This window comes from Mustela putorius, unplaced genomic scaffold, assembly GCF_011764305.1.
Source record: "Mustela putorius furo isolate JIRA1106 unplaced genomic scaffold, ASM1176430v1.1 tig00003863_pilon_pilon_pilon, whole genome shotgun sequence".
NCBI classification, from domain to species: Eukaryota; Metazoa; Chordata; class Mammalia; order Carnivora; family Mustelidae; genus Mustela; species Mustela putorius.
In genome coordinates, this window is record NW_025422015.1 from 22,847,742 (window position 1) to 22,866,666 (window position 18,925).

Consider the following 18,925-nt stretch of genomic DNA (forward strand, 5'->3'; position numbering starts at 1 on the left):
CTGCCTACTTGTGATCTCTGTCAAATAAATAAATAAAATCTTAAAAAAAAATCCATCTTTGTATTAAAAAAAATTAAAAGAAGTTGTTTCTTTAAAAAATGGGGTTTTTTAATTTACTAATTTAAAAAATCAGAAATGTCATTTTGAGGTTTTTTTCCCATTTTAAAAATTTTATTTCTTTTCAGTGCTCCAGCATTCATTGTTTATGTACCACACCCAGCGCTCCATGTAATATGTACCCTCCATAATACCCACCACCAGGCTCACACCTTCCCCCCAACCAAACACCCTCAGTTTGTCTCTCAGAGTCCACAGTTTCTCATGGTTCGTCTCCCCCTCTGATTTCCACCCCCTTCACTTTTCCCTTCCTTCTCCTAATGTCCTCTATGTTATTCCTTGTGCTCCACATGTAAGTCCATATGATAATTGAATTTCTCTGCTTGACTTATTTCACTCAGCATAATCTCTTCCAGTCCCCTCCATGGTGTAGCAAAAGTTGTAGCAAAAATTTCTGATGGAGGCATAATACTCCATAGTGTATATGGACCACATCTTCTTTATCTATTCGTCCACTGAAGGGCATCTTGGTTCTTTCCACAGTTTGGTGACTGTGGCCATTGCTGCTGTGAACATTAGGGTACTTCTTTTCATTACATCACTATCTTTGGGGTAAATACCCAGTAGTGCAATTGCAGGGTCATAGGGAAAGGGGAAAGGCTCCCTTTTAATTTCTTAAGGAATCTCCACACTGTTTTCCAAAGTGGCTGCACCACCTTGCATTCCCACCAACAGTGTAAGAGCGTTCCCCTTTCTCCACATCCTCTCCAACACTTGTTGTTTACTGTCTTGTTAATTTTGGCCATTCTAACTGGTGTAAGGTGGTATCTTAATGTGTGTGGTTTTTTTCCCCTCGATGTGGTTTTGATTTGAATTTCCCTGATGGCTAATGATGATGAACATTTTTTCATGTGTCTGATATCCATTTGTATGTCTTCTTTGGAGAAGTGTCTGTTCATGTCTTCTGCCCATTTTTTGACATGATTATCTGTTTTTTGTGTGTTGAGTTTGAGGAGTTCTTTATAGATCTTGGATATCAACCTTTTGTCTGTAGTGTCATTTGCGAATGTCTTCTCCCATTCTGTGTGTTGCCTCTTTTTTTTTTCTGTTTTCTTTGCTGTGCAGAAGTTTTTATCTTGATAAGTCCCAAAAATTCATTTTCACTTTTGTCTCTTTTGCCTTTGGAGACATATCTTGAAAGAAGTTGCTGTGGCTGCCTATGTTCTCCTCTAGGAGTTTGATAGATTTCCTGCCTCACATTGAGGTTTTTTACCCATTTTGAGTTTAATCTTTGTGTGTGGTGTAAGAGAGTGGTCGAGTTTCATTCTTCTACATGTAGCTGCCCAATTTTCCCATCACCATTTATTAAAGAGACTGTCTTTTTTCCACTGTATATTTTTTCCTGCTTTGTCGAAGATTATTTGACCATAGAGTTGAGGGTCCATATCTGGGCTCTCTACTCTGTTCCATTGGTCTATGTGTCTGTTTTTGTGCCAGTACTGTGCTGTCTTGGTGATCACAGCTTTGTAGTAAAGCTTGAAATCAGTCAACGTGATGCCCCCAGTTTTGTTTTTCTTTTTTCAGCATCTCCTTAGCAATTCAGGGCCTCTTCTGGTTCCATACAAATTTTAGGATTGTTTGTTCCAGCTCTTTGAAAAATGCTGGTGGAATTTTGATCAGGATGGCATTGAAAGTATAGGTTGCTCTAGGCAGTATAGACATTTTAACAATGTTTATTTTTCCGATCCATGAGCATGGAATGGTCTTCCATCTTTTTGTGTCTTCTTCAGTTTCTTTCAGGAGTGTTCTGTAGTTCCTCAAGTACAGATCCTTTACCTCTTTAGCTAGGTTTATTCCTAGGTATCTTAGTGCTGTAGTAAATGGAATCAATTCTCTATTTTCCCTTTCTATATTTTCATTGTTAGTGTTTAAGAAAGCATCTGATTTGAGGCTTTTTAAACTGATAAGAACATATACTACACTTGATCTTAGCCAAAAGGCCGAGAAGCAATGATTTGAGGCTTTTTAAATCAGGAGATTGGACTAGGATTTCTCATTAATCATAGTAAGCTTCTCTAAATGAGCCCTGTTGTCCAGATGTTAAAGACCTAAACAAGTTTGCCAAACTTACTGTAGTAATCACTTATCAATAAATGTAAGTCATTATGCTGTATACCTTAAACTTATTCAGTGCCGTATGTCAATCATATTTCAATAAAGCTGACAGAAGGAAAAAAAAACCTACACAAAAAAGAGGGTATTGGAAGAACCCTTGGTTCTTCTATTAAAACAAAAAACAAAAAACAAAACAAACAAAAAAACCCAAAACTAAAACAAAACAAAAAAACAAAACAAAACCCCAATAAACAAATAGATAAGCATCAGTACTATACTTTTTAGTAATTTCCATTAACCATAGTGACTTAGGTTGTTGCAAATGTATCATTCTGTGTCCACTGTTCTGTTACTAATATATGTCACTGGGGTCTTCTTTATTTTTTTGTGTATGTGGGTTTTGTGTATGTGGGTTTGTTTTTTTTTGACTGTTGCATAGTTTTACCTAGGAAACTTCAAAATGAATGAATAGAATGGAATGCCATTTTGGTAGGCAGAATAATAGCCCCTCAAAGTGTCTACTTTCTTTGTTTTGTTTTGTTTTTTAGTTTCCACATTTGAGCAAAATCATGTATTTGTCTTTCTCAGCTTGACTTTCACTTAGCTTAACACTGTTTAGGTTCACCCATGTTGTTGCAAGCTCTCATTCTTTTTTATGACTGCATAATATTCTGTATGTATGTATATATAAAAAAATCTTCTTTACCCATTCATCTATTGATGGATGATTTAGATACTTAGGGTGCTTTGGATAAATACCCAATAGTGGAAATATTGCATTATATAGTATTTCTATTTTTAATTTTTTTTTTTGAGGACTCTCCATACTATTTTCCACAGTGGCCGCATGAATTTACATCCCACCAACAGTACACAAGGGTTCCTTTATTCCATATCCTCACCAATACTTGTTATTTCTTTTCATTTTAGCCATTCTGACAGATATAAGGTGGTATCTCATTGTGCTTTTGATTTGCTTTTCTCTGATGATTAGTGATATTGGGCATTTTTTCCTATGTCTCTATGTCTGCTTTGGAAAATTTTCTATTTAAGTCCTCTGCCCATTTTTTAATTGGACTGTTTGCTGTTTTGGTGTTGAGTTGTATAATTCACTCATATGTAAAATCTAAAAAACAAAATGAATAAATAAGCAAAAAGCAGAATCAGACCTATAACTACAGAAAACAAACTGGTAGTTACGAGAGGGAAGAGGGTGGAGGGATGGATAAAATGGTGAAAGAGTGGGAGGTAAAGGCTTCCAGTTACGGGATGAATAAGTCACAGGAATAAAAGGGACAGCACAGGGTATAGTCAGTGATATTGTAATAGGCTTGTGTGGTGACAGATGGGGACCACACCTGTGGTGAGGGTAAGGGTATGGGTAAGGTAACATTCAGAGAAGTTGAATCACTGTTACAGACCTGAAGCTAATGTAACATTGTGTGTCAGCTGTACTAAAAAAATTTTTTAAAAGAAGTCCGTTTCCTGATGCCTGGAGTCTATGACTAAGTTACCTTACATAGCAAATGGGACTTTGTAGATATGATTAAATTAAGTGGGAGGATTATGTGAAACTGAGTTGGGAAGATTATTCTGGATTATCCAGGTGAACCCAATCTAATCCCATATGTTCTGAAAAGAAGAAAACCTTCCCTGGCTGTGGTCAGAGGGAGAGGCTACTCAGGGAGAATGGTTAAATGATGCTGACTGGGAGAAAGGGGGCCATTTCTGGAAGTGGAAGAACAAGGAAATGGTTTCTTCCCTAGGGTCTCCAGAAGGGAGAGCAGTCCTGCCAGCACCCTGACTCGGTGCTGGGTCAGACCTACAGATCTGTAAGTTAATACTTACAGTATTAGTTTCCGACTTAACGACAGGTCTACCTAGGATTTTTCAATTTCTTGGTGGTGTGCAAGTGATACATATTTGGTAGGAACTGTACTTCAAAATTTCATTTTTTTATCTTTTCCTGGGCTAGTGATATGCAGTATGCCACTCTTTTGTGATGCAGTCATGAGTGTGAACTACCGGTACACTTACAACCATTCTGTGCCCTGCAGCCATTGCAGCCATTCTGTTCTTCACTTTCAGTACACTGTGCATTACACTGTGCATTAAACTACCTAAGGTATTCAACACTTTATTATAAAATAGGCTTTGTGTTAGATGATTTTGCCCAACTATACGCTAATGTGAGTGTTCTAAGCATGTGTAAGGTAGGTGATGTTAGGTGTATTAAGTAGGTGAGGTGTATTAAATACATTTCGATTTAGCTTATTTTCAGCTTATAATGGGTTTTTCAGGACAAAACCCATTGTAAGTCAGGAAGACCTCCGTGTGTGTGTGTGTGTGTGTGTGTGTGTGAGAGAGAGAGAGAGAGAGAGAGAGAAAAGAAATAGTTCTGACCTTGTCTTCTCTGTGAAGTGAGCTAAAGAGGAGATGGACCATGGGTATAGCACCTTAAGGATTCCACATATTTAGAGATTTAAATCAGGACAGTTAAAAATTTTCAATCAGTATTCTTTTACCACTTTACATATACATGGGCATGTCTCCAGAGGATTTATATTTAAGAATTTGCTTGCAAAGTAGATCACCAAACATACATTTGCAGAATATGTTCCTCCTTGTCCTCCCCAACTCACCATTAAAATGCCAGAGTTCCTGAATAAAAGATGAACCTGAGGCAGAGGAAGATGTTTACGGATATGCTTCTGAATCACTTACCTTCTTTCACTGCTAAATCACTTATCTAGTGCTTCATTTCAAAGTTAACTAATCTTCAGCACAGCCCAATAAGAAAATATTTCAGTTTACAGTAAGTGAACAGAGGTGCAGAAAACACCATCAGAAACTAAGCCTGCTCTTGAGCACTATTGAACTTTAAAGTTGAGGTGGAGGAGCACCTGAGTGGCTCAGTTGGTTAAGCAACTGCCTTCGGCTCAGGTCATGATACTGGAGTCTAAGGATCGAGTCCCACATTAAGCTTCCTGCTCAGTGGGGAGTCTGCTTCTCCAGCTAACCTCTCTCCTCTCATGCTCTGTCTCTCAAATAAGTAAATAAAATCTTAAAAAAAAAATAAAATTGAGGTGGAAAGAAATCTTAGAAGTCATCCAGCCTAATTCCCTCATTTTATGGACACTCAGGAAGACTAAGACAGTTATGCAAGTTCAAACAGCTATTCGGTGACAAGGTTGGTAATGACTTTACTTCTGATTTCTGCACTTTCTTCTCCATCACTCTGCACCTTGTTCTTTTCTCCTGCTTCCATGTCTCCTACATTGAATCTTCCATGGTGACCTGTTGATTCGTCTTTGGAATTAGCTCTTAGATTTATCCTTTCTTCATTCCTGACACATCCTCCTTGTTTGATGTCTCAATTGCCACAACTTCGCTCTGACCAGTTTCTCACAGCCTGATTCATCTTACACCTGACCACCAGCCTGATCTGCAGAACACACCATGTTTCTCCTCCTGAACCAAGACTTCCAGACCTTTCACAGAGGACATCTGAACTCTTCACCCTGGCATTCAATCCCCTGTATTGTCTGATACCTGCAGTTTTGTTTTGTTTTTAAAGATTTTATTTATTTGAGAGAAAGAGAGAGCATGAGGGGGGCAGGGAGGGGCAGACAGAGAGGAATAAGCAGACCCCCTTCTGAACAGAGACCCTGACAATGGGCTGGATTCCAGGATCCCAAGATCATAATCAGAACCAAAGTCAGACGCTCAACTGACTGAGCCACCTGGGTTCCCCGATCTTTGCAGTTTTATCTCCTGATTCCTAATACGCATGTTCTGTGCCAGCCAGAGTGGTGGTCTTCCTAATTCTGCAGGCTCCCCCTCATTTCCATTCTCCTACACTGTTCATACCTTTTTCATAGCTGGAAATGTCCTTTCTTCTATTCTACTTACAAAAGTTACATCATGTTTAGTACAACTCTCTTGATTCCTTCTTCCTTACTTTGACTCTTTCTAAGAACTCCACACACAAAGAATTACTCTGTCTCTTGAGTACCTTGAATAAACACTTTCCAAGAATCACATTTTAGCACTTGACTATATCTGGTCTAGCTCTTCTCTGTACACGGCCTCTTTCTTGCTGTTTCAGGTGTATAATGGGAAGGTGGCTCCGTTTTATGGGAGAGACATCGGGTTTTAGAGTTGATTTGTGAGTCATGAGGGAAATCTATCGTGGTGGATGCCCTGGCCGCACGATGAACCTGGGGGAAAGCATGCATGGAGAGATTTTAAGAAGATGAGGATAGAACCTGGTAAAGAGAGGAAAGACAATCAGGAGCTGGAGGGAGGTTATGAGAGGTCAGGGACAATTAGCGGAGGGAGGACCACGGAGAGGATGCCAGGAAATAACAGAAGAAACAGGTTTCTAAGGAGCCTACTTTCTGCCTTCGGAGTGTTAAATATTACTATCTTTATGTAAGACAGAAGGTTTTTAATAGGCCACAGGATAAATTTTGGAGTTAAAATTCGGTTTATCTAGAAGGCAGCTTGTATACAAGAACTCTAAAGTAGAAAAATAAAATAAACATGAAACTACAAGCTAAATAGTTCTTATTTTAAAAATGCTGGACTTTGTCAAATATAATTCAATAAAGTCCAGATTTAAAAAGTCTTCAAGATATGTTGATTGATGTTTCAAACATGTTACTAAAGTAAATAAGATAAATGATGAGTTTCTTTGAATCAAAGAACTGTTTAAGAACAAAAAGGAGGGGAGAGAGAAAGAGAAAATATTTAGGCTGCAAAAAATGGAAGATAACATCTAGGCTGTTTATTATAACAACACAGCCAACTGTTGCCCAGTTACTTCTCCCACCATGAAATAATTTAGTCTGGCCAGATGATTCCTTCAAGGAGACAAGCTGCTAATTGCCTACACCTTGGTAGTGACCTTAAAAAAGCACTATTGAGAACAAGCAAATTACTTGGGTTTGATTTATTATTCCAGCTAATTAGATGAGCCTTTGACCCAATAATAGTCTTGTTTAATTGAGTAAGCAGACTACCTACCGAAACCAACCAAGTCACTGGCCATTATAGGTAGATAAAGAGTCTGAAGGTGATCTTTGGAAAACCAAGTCAAGCAGTGCAGACATGACCATGTCCTCACTATGAAGAGAGAAAAATGAGAGTCATGAGCCATTGTAGAGCAGAGATTTCAACACGAAGTTCAGATCAAAGCCCCTTCTTTTGTCGGCTGTGGCAAACTAAGGATAGGTTCTCTTAATCTCTGTTGTGCGTTGAATAGTGGCCCCCTCCATTCATGTTTATCTGGAACCTCACATGTGACCTTGTTTGGAAATAAAATAAGAGACTTTACAGAGCTAATTAGTTAAGTTAAAATGAGGTCATACTAAATGAGAGTGGGTCCTAAATCCAACTGCTGTCCTTATAAGAAGAGGAGAGAGACTCTGTTTTGACTCTTTATGTACCTTTTTTTTTTCAGAGTTTCTGAGGAGTCCATTCATTGAAAAGCCATCCCAGCGTGCCCCAGCCCTCCAAACCGCTCCCTGTGGGAGCTTAGCAGACTTCTTTGAGTGACACCGTGTGCACTCAACTCCCCAGGGAATGAGATTTCTATTCTGTGACATTCCCGACCCTTAAAGGTCATCCAGCATTCTGGTGCTGAAGAAATAAGCCCACTGGGAGCCTGAGTTGCTACACCATGGGGCCTGAGAACCATTGGAAATTTTCCTTAGACAAAAGGCCTTTCCTTTTTACTGCTTTTGGACGTTGTTTTCTTTGTTAAAGCCTGACCTCTAAGCTCACAGCTTTAGTATTCTTTCAAGAGTCTTAGTCGTCTGGTCTCCATGAGAGAACTTTGGGTCTGGAGGTGGTCTCTGGATTTGGAGATCATTGGTTTGATAGGGCAAACGGTTGCAGTTCTTTTCTGTGCCGCACACTATCGTGTGGTGGGTGGCTTCAGGGAAGACTCGCGGGGCCGAGAGGGTATGCGTTTCAAGCTTGCTTGTTTGCTATCTGCCCTCCTGCCACCTCTGTTTCTGTCTGTCTTTTCCAGCCACTGTAAATTTTAATGTTTTCAAGCATTTGCAGAGCTTAGAACAGTACTTGGTGTTTGATAAACACCAGATACATGTGATCTCATTATTAATCGTGTGCATTAATCTCCGTTTGAGAGGTTCCTTAGACTCAGCCACTAAGAAGTAGGCACAGTTTAAAGCCAGTGAATGGCTTTCAGGTTTTTTGTGATTCACTCTGTCTGCCTGTTTCAGAGAGCTGCCTTGGAGGGAAGGATGGCAATGCTATGCTGGGATAGAAGTACGAACCATTATCTCCAGCTTTTCAGGAACTACTGTTATCCAGACTGCTCAAGGAACAGACGTCTAGCTCTTTTGGTTAATATAGCCATGTCACTGAAAGCACAGATGACTCGTTAAAGCATTACAATCAATAAAATAAAGAGACCCTTTGCTTATGCCCCTGACAAAATATGGCTGGAAGGGATGAAGGTCCAGAGTGGTCACCAGAAGCCAGAAGGAGAGCCATGTACAGGAGCCTGGGGGAACGGAATGATGACCTTCCATGAAAGGATACAACCAACGGAAGTGCTCTTACGGGGAGGGAGTCAGAGTAACAAATACCCAGGCCTCATTTTCCTCCCTTTCTGCAGTCTTCTGCTGGTGCATCTCATTGCTAAACCCCAACAGAGGCCAGAAAGTGTGGGAGTTTGTTGATATGCTTCATACAGCTCACTCTGCATAGCGACCAGTGCAGAGAAGGGGGGAGGGAAAGGTTGAGCTGAAGAGGCAAAGGAAAGACACAAGCATTGGGTTTTGTGAACATTAGTTATACCGTGCCTTCTATGGACAACAGCAGCATTAAGGAGTTTAAGGCTTAGATCCACATGGGGCAGTGCCAGAATAGTGTTGTAGGCAAATAACCAAACCAAACCAAAACAAAACACAGTCTGTGCAATCGGCAATAATTTCAATGAGACTAGTCTTTTCTTTGGTTTCCGTAAATACTCTGAGGCCGTAAGTAGACCCAAGAATATTTGTTTAAAAAATGTATTTTGGTCATAGTTTCTTCTGTTTCCTATGCCTCTCTCTTGAAGACCTCCCTCTCCTCCCAAGATCTCCTCTAGCAGTCAGTTCCACATTTTACCTGTCATCCACCCCCGCTCTGCCTACAGTCACTTCCTGCTCTTCCAACATAGAAAGTCCCAATTCTCTCATTTTCTAAGGTGGGGAGGAGTCTTCTTTGAGCTGGGGGAAAAGGGGGCCAGTCTATGGGAGTGACCCACAAAGTAGGTTAGTAGTGGGCACTGATGGTCAAGCTTCAAATAGGCAAATATTTTCACTCTGTTTTATAGGCATAGGAAGATTCTGCAGATGCCAGGTGGTCAAACTCTGGCGAATGGTGCTAAAGACTTTTCTGAGCTTACGCTCCTACATCCAGTCTTAACCCTGGTAATCTCACCTGTACCTTTGAGACAAGATGATAAGCAAGACTGTCTTTTCCAAAGATTCACTGAGTTCGGGCTGTTGATGGCAAATCTTGTGATCCTGTAATTGATTACCCTTGGATTTATTCCTAAAGCAGGAGCTAGCTTCAGGTGCACTGGCTTTCCTCTCTCCTTCTGGATCTAGGGCTGGGGTTCAGCAAGTCAGGGAAAGCCAGTGGCTTGCAGAATGTTCATCATCACATAGATTTCCCGAGGGAAATCCAGGTCAGAGCGAAATCAGTGATTGTCAAGCTGACAATCTCTTATAACTGCCATAGTAGATGTTGTTTTGACAATAACTACAACGTTTTGAATATATGTGCTAGGATTTGTATTTACTCCTCCAATTCAACTGATGTTTAACCCCCTAAATCCCCACCAAACCAAGAAAATGAACACCTTAGGAAATGTGACCCGAGTAAAGTTATCTGCCCCTTGTTGCGAGCCTACCTCAGGACAGTCCCTGCGAGGGAATTTCCTAGTGATGCATAGCCAGCTTATGTAATGTCTTTATAAACATCCCCATTTCACAGATGAGAAAAGTCAGATGTTAGATGGGAAAAGTCACTTGCACAGCTGTTGTGCAGCCCACGCAGTCTGCATACCAAGTAAAGGGCAGTTAAAATGATATGGTCAGTTAAAAACCTATGTTGTTTTTACCATAGCTGTGTTTTGCTACTAGGAGCACAAATCTGTATTGATCAATTAGATTGGTCTTGACTGGCTGATTAGAAATAAATTAAACTTACAACCTGAGTTGGATAATAGAAGAGGCCTTCCTCCTACATTCTGTTAAGATCATTCATGCTCACCTTTTTCTTTCTCCTTGTGTTTTCCTGTAAGCTTGAGAATATCACACCTCCATAGGTGGAGTAGACTTTGGGTCCAGGTAAGCTGTTTCTGGAAAATAACATGAGGCTGTTTTCTCATGTTTAAAAGACAGATAGCTTTTCACATTTCATATAAGGATCAGAAAGAGTACATACAATATATCTGGTATAATTTGGATAGCTCAAAAGGGGTAGCTATTATTGTGGCTTTTGAAATCATTCTGGTGAAGAGACTGGAGGCTGCTGCTTGCTTATTTGCTTTGGAGTCCTCAGCTGATGTGCGAGCATGTAAGTATACTAGCCCCTAGGTGAGGGTGAGCTTGCCAACTCCAGCTTTGCCCTTGCCTCTGACCTGTACATACACCACACGTAATGTCTCTGCAAGGCTCAAAGATGATACCTATTTTTAGATTTCCTTTTAAAAATATTTTATTTATTTATTTGTCAGAGAGACTGAGAGCACACAAGCAAGGGGAACAGGAGGTAGACAGAGAGAGGCAGGGAGCCCAATGCAGAACTCAATCCCAGGACCCTGTGATTATGACCTGAGCTGAAGGCAGACACTTAACCGACTGAGCCACTCAGGCATCCCTTTAGATTTCTAAAATAAAAATGCTGTTGCCCTGAAGAGTTGTTAAGTTTGCATGTATCTGTGGATTCTGAGGCTGAGCAGAAGAGTAATAGATTTTCATTGAAAGCCAGTAATTAAAGATCTAGAATGCCCCATTGATCTAAATGTGTATCGTCATACTCGTAAAATAGGATTAAACACTTATGGTCTTTTTATTTCAAAAACTGGAGGTCTAAAGCATGTACCTCATAAAGGTGGCAATATGTTGTCTAGCACAAAATTATATTCAATGGGTTTTCATACTATTAAATTGTTATAATATGTCGTAAGTGTACGCACATACAGTCAGTATCAGCAGATATTTCAGGATATTTAGTGACAGAGTTTAAAATCCAATATGATTTAGTGGCACATTTTCATTGGCCAGAACTGTCTGTTGCCAAATGCTTTCTCTTCTCTGTTCTTCTTTTTTTTGCATTTCTATCATATTTTCTCTTTCTGCTAGTTTTGCCTTAGCTGAAAATTAAGTGGGTTCCTATAATGAAATCATAGCTTTCAATAGACTATAGAATAATTCTGGAAGCATTAACTTAAGCTGACCCATTGAAGGATATTATGTTTTGATTACTAGAAATTAAAGCATTCCAAAAGAGCCTGGAAATGCTGAAGAGAAAAAACTAAGAAAAACTTGAAATTTGAAAAGGCATACACCAAATTAATCATCCCAGAACCCAAACATGGAAGCAGGAGAGCAAATACACACACCAGAAGTCCTTCCCTGGATTTGTTTTCAAGATTAGACCCGAATGAAAGACAAACAAGACAAGATGGAGTAAATGAGCTGGATCTGAGAACTTTTGGAAGGTCAAGTAGTTGAAATTCAAACAAAGAAAGATTATTTCAAACCTTTTATCATGAACTCTCTGTTTAGCTACTTTAATGGTAAGCATGATAAAATTCTAATGTTCCAGTCTCCTAAGGGCAAATATTACTCAAATTATTACCTAGTTGAGAATATAAAATGAGCATTTTACAGTCTGTGCTGGTGTTAGGCTAGACCCAATAGACTTGAATTCATAAGAGCTTCTGTTCTCATCTGACAGTGTACAATGTTCATCGTATGGTGCACAGTAAGACAGACAAAAGGTTTCCAAAGGTCCTGAAGTATTTGAGGCATGAATTACAAAATAAAAAAGTCACATCAGAACCCCGTTGCTCGGTGAGTTGAACCCAGCTGTGCTCAGCGTCTCTGACAACAAGAAATTTCATTCATGGCTCTGCGGTGAACATACATGACACATAGCAGGAGCAGAGCCCAGTCCCCAAAATACCAGGACGACAGACCTCTCCGCAAACATGCAGAAATTTGGGAATGGACACACATGAAAAATCATTTGCTCTTTTAAGTCTAAACATTCTTATGATTTTTTCATAGCTATGAATTCACAGCATGAGTGAGAACAGCAGTAACCTAAGATACAGTCCGTGTTCTTCTTGTTTGAGAAAGGAAACTAATATTGGGGGCATTGTGTGTGGGTTAGAAATGAACAGTCTTTTCAATAAATGACTCCAGAGAAATTCACCCATATGGGACAAGGAGAAATTTGGCCCTATTTCAAATCATGAACAAAAATCGGTTTTATGTACATTGCAGATCTAAATATGAAAACCAAATAGTAAATCTTCATCATATATGGGTAGCACTAGATTTTTTAAATAGGAGGCAAAACATACTGACCCTAAAGGAAGTGAAGGATAAACTTTACTATGATAAAATTAAGATCTTTGTTTCCTCTAAGACACTATGAAGTAAGCGAAAAAGAGAGCAGAAGAGTGGGTAAAGTGCTGGCTGCATGTATATCTACAAAGCCCTGTTCTAAGCATTTCCCCCTCGGTTTTATTGAGCTATAATTGACATATAACATGGTATTAGTTAAAGGTGTACAACATAATGATTTGGTATAATGATGTGGTAGAAAATGATTACCCCAGTAAGTTTGGTTAATATCCTTCACATAGTTACAACCTTCTTCTAGTGATGAGGACTTTAAAGAGTTACTCAGCAACTTTCAAATACACAAGGGAGTATTGTTAACTATAGTCAACATGCTGTATGTTATATCCCCAGAATTTATTTATCTTACCACCGGAAGTTAGTTTCTTCTGAGCACCTACAGAACAATGTCAGGAACACACTACAGGTACTACACTACCCAGTGTGGGTGAGTCCGTGGGAGTGTAAACAGGAATTCTGGAGAATAGTTTGGTATAATGCATTATGCATAATCTGTGACAAGCAATTCCACTCCTAGAAATGTGTGCTTATGTACAGCAAGACACACCTATAAAAACATTCCCAGCCATGTTGTTTGCAAAGTTTACCAATAATCAATTGGAAAATTAAATTGTGGTATAATCGCAGGAGAAAGTATTAGAAAGCAATGACACTGAGAGAACGCTAGCTCCTTGCATTACATGAGTATCAAAATGGAATGCTGAGCCAAGAAATCCAGGCATGAGAAGAGACAAACTATAATTAACGTACATATGGCTCAAAAACAACACACCTAAACTGTTGTATTCAGGGAAATGTGCTAAAATCACATTTTAAGAAGAAAGCAAGTAATTAAATGTAGCCATAGTGGTGACCTATGAGGGGGTGGAAAAAAGGGAACAGCAAACAGAAGGGTCCAGCAAATAGGAGGGACCATGCATGGGCTTCGGAATGACAGAGGATTTCCTGTTTCTTCACCAGAATGTCAGGGTGTTTCCTTTGCGACGAATCCAAGTTACCGTACATGCCTTTGTCCATTTTTTAACAAGTTCACCCAAAAAACCAGGCATGTGAGACAGAGATTCAGAATTAATCTCTCATGTGCTTCAACCATAGGGAGTAGATCAGGGTACCTAACTTACTGTTTCTGCTTCAGTGTGCCATTGACCTCTTTCCATTATCACTGTGCAAAGTGTGGCTGTGCAGAGAAGCAAAGTTGGGGTCTTTGTAATCAATTTCACCAATGTGCTTCCTCGCAGAATAGGATGACAGTTTGAAAACACAACTCCATATAAAGTAAAATGTGTGTGATGTTTTGCTCCAAAGAAATCACAGTTTTCAGTGGAACCATCAAAATAATCTCATGGCTGTGAATGGGTTACCTCTCATTTGGTAGGAGTGACTCTGCACAATCTTGGCTTGTGCTCTCTTCTTTCATCCATTCCATGCACAGAGACCCACCGCACAGCTTTGCTCTGCGCACACAGGTCACGGAGTTTGCAAGATTACTAGTCTGGCATTTGGAGCCTACGTCTCTCGCTAGCAAAACTGACCTTTCATCCAGAGAGCTCTAATTGACATTTATAAATTAATTGGACTCTGTCTTCCTGTGTATCTCACTTGGAGAGCAAACATTCAGACAAATGCACCCAAGAGGAAAATAATGCTGTATATATATGACTTACTCTTTTTTGATTTCACTGTATTTCCTAAACTGTTTTCTTTTTTCACCACGAAGGAGGAACTTCTCTTTTTGTTTAGGCCATTGGCATCTGAGAATTTGCTTAGCCTGTTTGGTAATATAATATGAATAGTTATAAAATGTGCAGCCTCTTTTATTTTTTTTCCTAGTAATGTGTACAGTTTACTTCTGTCTCATTCATCTGTAAGCAGTCCACAGCTTTCCAGTTTCGCATATCTTTGTATGTCCAGGGCACATTATCAAATTCTTTTTAAAGAAGTAATTGGAAAAATTTATCAAAGCCAGAATTGTCTTCTCCTAGAGTTTGGAAAATATAATATATGTCAGCATTCAATAATTCAAACTACCAAAATAAATTAGGAAGCATCTACGATTAACAAAAGAGGTTTAAAAGAGTCTTCATCATTAAATTAGATTCTTATTCTGACTCAAGTAAGAAATGTCTGCAGAAAAATTAGAAAGCTCAAAACAAAACAAAACAAAACAAAACCCCAAACCCAAACAAAGATAGGACCCAGAGATACCAATTTTTTAGTGCAGTTTCTTCCAAATTCTCTGCTCTGTATGCATGTATATTCACTTGCCTGTATACACTCTCACACACAGTTACTTTGGCTGAAGGAATAATAGTTTCTTATTTAAAAACACATACGATTATTTACTAATTATCTAAATGCTGCCTACTGCTGGAAAGCTATTTCAGGAGAGTGGTCCCAGAGCTCATTGCTCAGAGCCTTGAAGGGCAAGTGAAAGTCATAGGGCACACTGTGTGATTTCTTTGAATTTTTTAGTCATACATTGGGCTGTACTGGTGAGCCAGCCGGTTCGGGTTAATGGGTCCATCTCCAGAGCTGAATCACTGCTCTCCGCAAACCACCCCCCACCCACAACCTCCTGGACCTATCTTCAGCCAGCAGGAGCTCCTTGTAAAGCCTTTGTGACCCTATAGAGAATCCCTGGGCCCAGCATGACAATGTCACCCTCCCTCCCATTTGCATGATGTCAGTGAGCTTCTCTACAATTTGATCTTTCCAGCTTTGTCATGCATAGCAACAAAGATGCCTAAGTCAGGAATGATTATCCTCATTTTCCATGGATCCAAGGTATGGCAGACGAACCTTCCTGCTAGGTTTTGTAAGTTACATCTTGCAACCCGGACAGGGGCAGTTAATGGGGTTGAGCAGTACTGCATCTGGTCACAGGGAGATTTTGCATCTCCAGGCCCAGGGGTCCCTTTGCAAATACCCCAAGCCACTAGCTGATGTACACAGTAGATTGATTCAGAAGTTTTCCTGCAATATTATTAGGAACACTTTATTTGCTAGAGAAATTAGATTGTGAGGAACCATAATAAAGAGTCGATTAGATATTTTTTACTATTTATGTATGCAAGTATGTATGTGTCGTGTATATAGTGTGATATATAGTAAAAAGGTAACCTGTGGCCATGAGGAGACCGGAGAGTAAGACAGGAGAAAAAAAGAGAAAGAACTGAAACGTAACTTTAGGGACCAGAAGGCATTTGATTACGTTCACCTTTAATAAAGGACTTCATTCTGATCCTGAGGTAGGTTCATTTCCATCAGCACTGGCCATTTTCTATTACCTCTGGTCTTCAAAGACAAAACAGCTGGAATATTTTATATTTCTCCTCCTTCAGGAAGGGTGCTCTGTGAAGGGAGCATCTTATAAAAAAGAAACATTATTTAGAGGGCACCTTCATTTGAGAAACGTGGAGATAATCTAAAACAGCTCTGTCTGACATGTAACTCTTCTCCTCACGGGACACATTAGGGTTTCAAATGAAATATGGGGCTTTCCCCCCCTCGGAGTAAACAATATTTACTTGTGGGAAAACTGTCCACCGTGAAAACAGAATACATATGGCTTTATGAAATGTTACAATTTTACAGCTGGCGTGAAGAATTCCATTTGGGATATTTGGTCCAATTCAGCATCAAATTCCATCGTCATCCTCTTGCAGACAATACAAGTGCAAATACATCTGTTGCTTGCTTACAGAGTTGGAACGGTACAATAAAAAAACACAGAGGATTGCTTTGATTATTTCCTGAGGCAAAATAAATATATATTTTTAAAAATCCTTACCGAAGGTCATAGCCTGTTCTTGAACTCATTTAAACTCGGAAATGACTTTTCTCTCCCCTGAAACTGTTCTCCTTCCAACCGTTCCCACACGCCCACCCCATTAGGAAATGCTTCTCTTTCTTCTTCTATTGGTTTGTACACTGTTCATCACATACCAGCTTTTTCTTGATTGAAAGGGAGGTTGAGTGACAGGTATGTGCCGGGCTGCCGGGCTTCTGAACCCGCATTATAGATGAGACTTGTCAGCTTCCTGACACATGCTACTTGTTTGCTGAACACTTTTCTTTTAAGCTCTTTATTTGTGAAATTATTTTACTTTGGATTGATTCTCTTTCGATATTTTACTTTTGTAAGACGCGGTGACTGCTTAATTAGGTTAATTCCCACAGAATTGTAGGTTGGCGATACCCTCCTTATAGTTCTAATAATTTTTTATTATAAAAGTAGCACAGAATTATGACTATTAAAAAAAACTAAATGGTACTGGAGTATATAAAGTAAAATGTGGAGTTTCACTTCTCTACTCCCAAATCCCATAGAACTGTAGTAAATTTTACATCTATAACCCATCTATCTGTATAGACTTTCTATTTGTATAAGAATAAACACATTCATATTATTATTTGATTTTACCACAGTTTAGAAACCTCTATCTTTTATTGATGGACATCCACTTATATGTGTGAATAAGTGAAGCAAAAGCTCCCAGAAGTAGAATTTCAGTATCAAAGTGTAGTGGCATTTGAAGTTTGAAAGGTTTTGCCGGGTGGTTTCCTAAAGTTTACACAAGTTTGTACTCTGTTAATTTTACGCAAGGGCACTGTTCCATTTTCTGATGAATAAAGGGGTGCCAGCAATTAATCTTTGATTAATTGTGGGTTTTTTAAATTTTTTATTATTGTGGTTTCAGTTTGCTTTATTTTTAGTGACCTCAGACATCTTTCCAGATCCTTATTGACCACATGTATTATTTTGCTATAAAATACATGTTGAGGGGTACCTGGGTGGCTTCTACCTTTGGCTCAGGTTATGATCTCAGGGTTCTGGGGTTCAACTCTGTGTTGAGCTCCCTGCTCAGTGGGGGAGTCTGCTTCTCCCTGTGCCACCCCCCTCTGCTCATGCTCTCTTTCTCAAATAAATAAATAAATCTTAAAAAATATATATCTTTCTATCTTTTGTTCATTTTTCTGTTTTCTTTTTGGTCATTGTCTAAATGATTTGTGAGCTTTTTGTCTGTAGTAGAGAAATTAGAACTTTGTCATCATTGTTATCATTTTTCATTAAATTATAATTTAAAAAAACTATATGGTGCTGTTCTCAGGATCAATGTTTTAAATTTTTTTTGTATGGATAAATCTTCCTTTGTAATTCCTGGGTTCTATATCATATATAAAAGGCCTTACTCTCTTCCATCTATAAGCGCATTTATCATTATTGATTTCTGGGCCTCCACTGGCACCCCTCCCTCTCTTTCTCCTTTTGTTCCTCCCTCCCTCCTTCTCTCATTTCTTTTATTTTCTTCTAACATTGAATATTTCCTTCATCTAGAAGTTATTTTGGCATAGGAAGTTAGACAGGGACTCATGTTTTTCCTTAAAAGGCTAACTAGTTGTCTTAAACAATTTATTGAATTATCCATCTTTTCTCCACTTTTTAAAATGACCCACTATCCCAATTTTTTAAACCAATAATTTGGCTTGAATTTTTTAAAAATGGCATTTTGTTTAGTCTGCTCAGGCTTCCGTCACGAAATACCATGGACTAGGTCGCTTTAACAATAGAAATTTATTTCTCAAGTTTCTGGAGGTTGGAAGGCTGAGAACAGAGTGCTAGCATGGTCAGGTGCTGGTAAGAACCCTCTTCTGGCTTGCCAATAACTACCATCTTGCTGCGTCCTCACATGCCAGAGCTAGAGAAAGCTCTGGTTTCTTTCTCTTCATCTGAAGACATTCCCCTATGTGAGCTCCATTCTCGTGACCTCATCTAACCCTAATTACCTCCTTAAGTTTCCATGACCAAATACCATTACATTGAGGGGTAGGGCTTCAACATGTGAATTTTGGGAGGGATATAAACATTCAGTCTTCAAAAGTTTTCAAGAAGCATTAAATAAAAGACACCAGATTAGGTTCAAGCATAACAAAAAGCCTTATTTCATTGCTTCAAAATCTATTTAGCACATACTGTAGTCTAGTCAAGATGTTCCAAAAATGAATGGGCCAGGGGTGCCTGAGCGGCTCAGTTGGTTAAGTGTCAGACTCTTGATTTTGGTTCAGGTCATGAT

At 39.2% G+C, this 18,925-nt stretch overlaps 1 pseudogene; it reads right to left on the reverse strand.

The window, feature by feature from the left end:
* Positions 1 to 1,937: 1,937 nt before the first annotated feature.
* On the reverse strand, positions 1,938 to 2,069 carry LOC123387860 (annotated as a pseudogene).
* Positions 2,070 to 18,925: the final 16,856 nt, after the last annotated feature.